This window comes from Diadema antillarum, unplaced genomic scaffold (genome assembly GCF_040938485.1).
Source record: "Diadema antillarum isolate AM-2024a unplaced genomic scaffold, OU_Dant_1.0 scf00000165, whole genome shotgun sequence".
Lineage (NCBI taxonomy): Eukaryota > Metazoa > Echinodermata > Echinoidea > Diadematoida > Diadematidae > Diadema > Diadema antillarum.
In genome coordinates, this window is record NW_027271054.1 from 91,325 (window position 1) to 98,888 (window position 7,564).

The 7,564-nt window shown below is 37.1% G+C and overlaps 1 long non-coding RNA gene across 1 annotated transcript; it reads right to left on the bottom strand.

Annotated features, from left to right (window-relative positions):
• Positions 1–866: 866 nt before the first annotated feature.
• On the bottom strand, positions 867–2,022 carry LOC139722416 (uncharacterized). The gene is made up of 3 exons (XR_011710280.1): positions 1,878–2,022; positions 1,432–1,464; positions 867–937 (listed from the first exon to the last, which is right to left on the bottom strand). It is a non-coding gene; the product is annotated as an uncharacterized lncRNA (long non-coding RNA).
• Between the last annotated feature and the right edge of the window lie 5,542 nt (positions 2,023–7,564).

Here is a 7,564-nt window from a genome sequence, read left to right on the forward strand (position 1 = left end):
AATCTTGCAACGAGTTATAAACAAGTAAATACTCGAATCGTCCGGACAGATATAACATTTGATTCCTTTTAAATTTGTTGTCTTCACTTCAACTTATTGCAAGGTTTTCCATGTCTGTCCAAGTATGCTGTGTAACTCATATTTGATGATGTGTGCTAGAGAGATTATGTATAATGTCAACAATGCAAGACACAGTACCGATAATATTGAATGCACATTCCGCTAATTCTGACAATAAACTTGATTAAGGTAGAGAATTCATCCAATCTGATCATAGCAATGTATATAAACTGTACTCTAAAACAACACATTTAAAACCGGTTGATGTTGTATTTCTGAATAATATTGAACAACTGGCCGATACGAGCTACATCGTACTGGCGCTCCCTGCCAATATTTGTGACGATGTTTCCTGATGTGATTTGATTGCTATGAAAGTCTCTCGATTAGGTTTAATTGGTAGCGGATGGTTCACTGGTATTCACCGACGCCTAGTTTGCACTACGTTATCATGATTGTACACGTTGTGTAGCTCTGGCACTCCCATTTCATTTCATTTACTTTTGTGTGTGTGTGTGTAATTCCAACAATACTCTATTGTAGACCTATTCGGTTTTAAAACATTGTAATTTATGTCGGCCATATCTGGTTTCTTCCAAAATTAGAAAGGGCGGTTCAATTGATTAGGTGATTGTTCGGGTGCATTGCTATAGCAGTACATATAGCAGCTATTGTTAGGCACACTAGAGACCCCAGCTATGGCTGAAATACACATTAGCATAAAATACAGCACCACAACCAAAAAGGTCTATATTCAATCTAGAGCCCATGAGGTGAGGGATATCCTTCTGCATTATCAAGGTCTTCCAGGGTTTGTTGAGCTGGGTATGGGGTCTGTGACAGCAATCGCCGTGTCACATCTTCAGTCACCTGCAACCTTGTTGGGATATAGCACAGAGAGAGAAATTAAGAATACTTATCAATAAATGCCCATGCATAGACAAAAAATAACACCAAAGTTATATTCAAATTAAGTTGAATTAATACGCCATACTCTCTGCATGTTATAGGGATTAGAACCAGCGCCAGCTGTCTGGCGGAAGATCGATGGTCTAGTGGACAAGACGCCTGTCCGGTGATCAGGAGGTAGTTGGTTCGAATCCAGCCCGATTATGTATGCCTATTATTTGTTTGTTTGTTTGTTTTTTATCAAAATCGCTACTTTTAAAATATTCATAAATTCTCGTCGATGAATAGGGTAACTTTTCGTTTAGTTGCAATATCAAGAACTAGAAGTAATAATTTCATTGACTTTTTAAATTTATTGAATGCCTGATAAACCGTACTGTTACTAATGACACTTTTTGTCTTTTACAGGAAGCAAGGTGTCCAGATTCTATTGCATCTTCATTCGCTGCCAGTCGTGCTTACCTTTGATTATGAAGTCGAATCTGTGATTGATAGCTGCAAAGAAAAAAGACAAAAAGAAATGTCAATGACGGAGGAGTTTATTTATTGCATACACTTAGTGAAAATGAGTCATGATATGACCAGTGTTTTATAAAATGAAGCAAAGCATGCATATTTATATTATTTGGCTACGAAAGACAATGGAGTATGTTCACATCAGAGCAGATATCATATCATAAAAATAATGACTTACTTTAATCAAGATAAAGTTATAGTTTCCTACGACTGGTAAAAAGGACAAAGGAAATGAAGTGAATATCAAAGTATGAAGTATTATGTATATACATTGTATGCATATAATCACACACATATATATAATATGAATACATGTATACACATAATATATGTGTGTATATATATATATATATATATGAGATATACAAACGTGTTAAATTATTCACAATCACCTCGGTGGGAGAAGAGAGTTGTTTTCGCCTGATGACTGCAGCAACACACACCGCCACTGATAAGATGAAGGCGATTGTTAACAATACTGCAGTGGTGGATTCCTGGTGCAACACTCCTTCTACAGTTTCCATCTCTGGACAAAACTTATCTGTTGGGATATCGCACAGGCAGGTGTTAATTTCAAGTGCAAGATAGACCTTATTTAAAAATACATGATAAGTTTAAAGTACGATCACAAATTAATAATGGTTAAGGTTAGCATTACTAAGAGGAGTCTAAAAGTTTTGTTGGATTTGCCACAGCGGTGGAAGGTAGCAAGTCATAAGTTCAGTTCTGCCTTATCCACTTCATCTATGTACGTGTGACATAACCGCTTTATGAGATCTAGCTCTAGCTGCATGTACTCACTGATACCGGGATAAAGACGGGTCACAACGATTTATTAAGGTGGAAGGATTCAGGCTTGAAATAGAAGGGTTTCAGGTGCTATTTCACTTTACGATTTAATTGTTATCTAAGCTAAACATCAGGGGAAAAGGGGAATGAAACAAGAAAACACAAAAGAAAGAAACGATAAAAACAATTGAATACTATTTTGAGGCTAAAGGAAAGCTCTACAGGACAATTAACGTACGGATTTACACAAATAATCCAAAGCAATTCAACAGCTACAAACGAACAAACCAAACAACAGCCACTCAGAGTTACAGAAGGTAAGTTGCCGCTGTTCCATATCTCACCTGTAGGGCAAAACGTCTTCCATGTCGTAGTCGACCCATACTCGTTCACTCCCACACACGTGATAGTGGTGCAGCTATCAGGTGACTGCTTGACAGAGATTGGTGTGGAGCCATGTATGGACCACGTGACATTATTCACTGTGATTGCGAATGAGTGGACGCCTGGATGTGGTTGATACTCTCTAGGCACGTCACATGACACTGCAAACATGACGTCATTTCCATCGACCCATTGCTCAGCAACTTTAATGTCAATTACATCGTCTGAAATAAAGACATAACGAAAGAAGGGAAATCAATTAGAATACAGTCAAACAAAATAATAATAAAATAAAATTGGGAAATACAATCACACCAAACAAAGTTACTAAAATGTGATTGGTTCAACTGACTTGGAATGCGTTTCTTGGTCTAAAAAAAAAAGATAAAAAAAAGAAAGATAATTCCGATGCGACGGGGATAGCATCGGTCTTGATCTACATCATAAGAAACCTACGGCAAAACTCTTGGAAGTCAGTTCATAGCCTGGGAAGCTTCAAAAAAGCTTGAAAGGACTCATCTTTTTTCGTCGCCTCAGTAGCGACTATACTATCAGTCTGACTATAAAGGTTGAATGCATGCTACAATTCTAGGATAAATTTTAGTCATATTGGTGGAGATCGCTATTCCAAACAACACAGAGTTGATCTTGTTAGTGATAGGGCCTACTTCATGGACAAAGGCTACAGCCTCCTTAAGTTGAATATTTAAACCAAACCTCATTGTACCTCCTGGACATATCAGATCGAGTGAAGTACCCCAGCTGTGTACGTTGCTTCCGTTACACATGACATTTACGCACTTGTGAGGACGAGGTGACAGTACGACGGTAGGATGCCATGACGAAGACAGTACCTCACCGTCGATTACGATTTCGAAAGTGTCGAAAATATCTTCCGGGTCAGTATGACACGTGATCGTCAGTTTGTTTTCACCATCTTGATCTTCCGTCACGACGGAAATGATTTCATGTAGACTTGTCGGAACTGAAGTGGGGGAAGTTTAAGTGACAAATATATATATATATATATTCCAGTGATGTGTTCGTGCATACACGTGAATTGTAACTATCAAAAGCATCTTCACATTCTCCGTTTGTCTCATTTTAAAGTAAGTTTAATGGAGTCATTTTCGGTTGACTAAGAAGATTAAAACCTGACGCTACCTTTGCTTATCCTCTTTTTTTTTGCATATATTATTTCAAGCTCTCAAGTTCTCATGTACTTTCAACCTTACTGCCTTTAACAACCTGCCTGACTCATTTTTTTTTTTAAGGCAAGTAGTTTCGATGTCACTGTCTCCTATGATAATAATACCCAAATGCATTCCCCAAGCCAGGGACTAAAGCAGAATCAGTGGTGATTCAGAATGATGTTCCATTATTCCATCCCTTCATTTTTACTAAAGTTTTTAATCGTAACAACTATATGCACAGGGCGCTTTCAGTTCTTACCACCATCCGTGGGGCAGTAGGTCTTTTCAACCGATGTAGAGCCAACGCCATTTTGACCGAGGCAAGTCACGTGAGCACATTTGTCTGGACTAGGTGCTATGATAAAGTAAGGGACCGCTGACGACGAAACTATCTCCTGGTCTACCTTTATGACGAATGTATAGATAGGAGGGTAAGGCTGATCACGTGGTTTCAGTTGACACGTGACCAAAAGGTTTCCTCCTGGATGGATGGCGTCCTGTTGTTCCTGAAGTCTGATTGACAGGGCGTCTGCTGCAGGTGCATCTATCCAAGTACGGTGTAAAGTGTCAAGTGAAAGTTTTGTAAGATACTTGGATCGTAATATCAAAATACTTTAGCCAACACCCGCACTAAAGTATGAAAAAAACTACACCATCGTCTCCAGTAATACTAATGGCTTTCCTGGCGAACTCATGCAAGCAAAGAACTTTTCTTAGTTCCTTTAAGCAACATCTTAATCCTGCTTTTAATTTGATCATGATCCCATGAAATATCTCTGCGTACTCACAAGGATGCCTTACTCGGGTAATTATATTTGTTTGATTAAATTGCTACCATATTTAGCATTGGCACCTGCAATTTAATTATGAACATTATTTTTGGTCGATTCTTCAAATTCATTACATTTTCGACATGTATTCTCCCATATTTCTTCATTTTCGTCATTGACAAATTGTACTTAGCGTGTATTATTACTACTAAGCCTAAATCCTATACAAGCTTTTGCTTTTCAGTAGGTTCCTCATATTTTGTCCGAATATATTTAATCAATTTGGTCTCAAATTGACAGTTGTGTTGTACGAAAATGCGGAATATGGAACAATGAATAAAAAAAAGACTAAACAAAAACCTTTCAAATTCAAGACTCGTACTGTTGTACATGTACATTATGTAATCACTTCTTTAACATTGTTTTATGGATACAATTCCACGCACCCTCCTACGTAACAACAATAACAACATTGCACAGAACTCTTCATCTGAATTATAGACAGCACTTGAAAGTAGACAAAGAGTACTTACGTTTTGGACAGTAAATAGACGCTGTTGTTGTATTATTGAGTCCATTGCTTCCTTTACACGACACGTCCACACACCAGCGGGGAAGAGGAGAAAGACGAGTTTGAGGTGAAGGCGATCTCGAGAGTTCGACGCCACCAACGGTTATCTCATACATTGTAATTGGTAGAGATGGTTGGTCGTGAGGAGTCACGTGACACTCAATGATAACACCAGGCTCAACGTCAGGGTCCGATTGATCGTGAAACTTGATGTTTATCACATCTTCTGATGGAAGCTCTTAATCAAAACAATATGAATGTAACAAGAGGTAAACAAATGAGAGTGAATAGTTTATTCGTAACATACTTTGTACTTTCCTGGTGTTTTTACTGCAATGACCAACAACATTTATATGTCACGTTTTTCTGAGGTAACATACTATTCCTATAAGAATAGTTTGTAACTTCAGGAAAAACGTGACATGTAAAACTCATCATTGATGCATCACCCGGGGTATCACGTTTTATGGCGCCACGTGTTTGCACTTATAGGTGTTACAAATAAAAAAATGCACAACTAGTCGTCAAGGAGATATAGTTTTCTTTTAGCGATGACAGAGTGATATTGATTTATCACAGTCACGTTTGTTATGCATTCAAATGTATCATCTCATTTACCATATTTGACTTGGCACACGAGATTGTAAACGTGGCCTAATTGTCAATGTCATTATTTCCCTATTTTCTTATTTTCAAAACTCTCTTCTTTAGTGAAAATATGTAATATGTTCCACTTCATTGAAAACATTCCAAGAAAAAGGAAAGAGAGTGGAACACAAATAAATTGATATGTGGCTACAAGCCCTTGGACATCTCTCTCTCCCCCTCTCTCTTGTTGGTAAATGATTACGGATATCAACGTTTATATTTATGAATTAAATCGGAAGACAGACTTAACATGCATACACATGCTTACATAAACACACACACATGCACACACACACGCACACACACACACACACAAACACACACGTTGACATGATATATGAATAGTTCAGACAGATGTAACTTAAAACATATACAGTTTGATAGAAGCAAGATGCATACTTTGCTAAATCTAATCATCACGGCTTTTTAGTCATACATATTATGTGTTTGTAATATGTACTATGATTGTTTAGGATGTCAGAAATTTCTTATTAAGGAGAAAATGAGCAATACGGAACCAGACCAAACTCCTTGTGTCTCATATCATAAAGCCTGCATATGTGTGATCTTACACCTCTAAATGGTGGTTTAGTCTACATGTACATGATTACCAATTTAACATTTTTTTAATTGTGACCGTGCACCTCAAAACTAACATAAAGTCGCAGACACTGATATTGCGTGAGGACTGAAAATAAGTGAAATTGGTCAACCTAGCCGAACTTGACTGTTTCATATTTTCTCAAAGAGCGGGTCTTCTTCTACATTATGCTAAAATTTGGTATCATAAAACGGGCAGGAAAGTGTGTTTTCTAGCAGTTTATCTTTAACATTTTTGGTAGAATAGTGTGATTAGGTGTGTTTTTAGAATCCCTTTTTCATTTCTGAAAAACGTTGTCCACACTCTTCAATTTCAACTCTAATAACTTTTGAAAGGATAGTGCTACTGCTTTGAAAGTTGGCATTGATTATGGACAGAATGTGTTAATGAGGCATGTCAGTCTAATCTGATTATACCTTCATTGTTGTTACTCTGGTGGTTTACTTCCTGTTTTTTCCCATTCATCGCACAGCCAGCACGGTTTGGTAAAGATTAAGCGCTTGAATAGACACTGTACTTCAGAGCCTCTTTTCTCAGTTCACACTTTTCCTGAGTTTGTGCTTTCTTTTCAATATTTAGATAGGTTAGGAGAGTCGATTTGATTTGAGTTATACATCATTTTAAAGCTTAAAGTCTGCTCTTTCAGAATATGGTCTTAACTAAAAATTCATGTCTGGCGACTTTTTGTTTGTTTTGAGGTGCAGGGTCACAATTGTGCTTCAGCGTTTGAAAATAAAAACCGACTTCGTAGTTGCCAAAGTATTTTTTACTGTGTTTTTTTTTTTCACGTTTTGCAGAGTTTTAAGATTTTGTTTTCGTATGACCCAACGATAAAATGTAAATGTCGCATTATGTCTTACTTTCGCAAGGACAAAAATTGAATTTATAGATAATTTTAAAAGAACTGTTACCAATCTTCCTCATGAAATTAATATAATTTATGACATAAATAGTCAGATAAGTGAGGAGTTGAAGTACAGGTTTCCTAACTTTTGGCAAAAAAAAAGACTTACTGAGAATCAGAGCTTATTGGTTGCAACTTTACGAGATACCTATACATTATTCAATATTTCTCCTCAATTCGTATCAGTGTGACGTTCTGTGCCAGATTACATTCGTAATG